This window comes from Etheostoma spectabile, chromosome 18 (genome assembly GCF_008692095.1).
Source record: "Etheostoma spectabile isolate EspeVRDwgs_2016 chromosome 18, UIUC_Espe_1.0, whole genome shotgun sequence".
NCBI lineage: Eukaryota > Metazoa > Chordata > Actinopteri > Perciformes > Percidae > Etheostoma > Etheostoma spectabile.
In genome coordinates this window covers 17029205-17029825 of record NC_045750.1, presented here as the reverse complement: position 1 = coordinate 17029825, position 621 = coordinate 17029205, and positions in this window count along the sequence as shown.

The following is a 621-nucleotide window of genomic DNA, read 5'->3' as shown; positions in this document are numbered from 1 at the left end:
CACATTTCCAAGGCCGAGGCCTACTAAAGTACTTAACAGTAAAAAGCACAAAAAATAAAATAAAATGAAACAGATACAATAGAAGACTCAGTAAATAACAAATACTAAGAAAATAGAATACAACATTAATCAAGGCGGCTCCCCTGAGCCAAACGCTATTTCAAATAATAAGTCTTCAGCATGATTTAAAGTGGACAAGCTTCTAGCAGTCCGCACAGCTACAGGCATGATTCCACAGAGTTGGACAGCCACTGAAAAGGCTCGATCACCTCTGGATCTCAGTTTTGATCTAGGAACCTCTAGGACCATCAGACTGGCTGAATGGAGGTCTCTGGAGGGCCTATGCAGCCTACAAGGTCCGTAAGGTATCTGGGGCAAGCCCATTGATACATTTAAAAGCAAATAGAATAACCTTAAAATCAATCCGTACTTACCGGAAGCCAGTGAAGCAATGAGAGCACTGGAGTAGTGTGCTCCCGCTTCTTCCTGCCACTTAAAAGACGAGCTGCTGCATTCTATACGAGCTGCAGACAATAAAGCTCAGACTTCCCAATGCCTGTACACAAGGAATTACAGTAATCCAGGCGAGAGGTAATAAAAACATGAATGACTTTTTCTAGG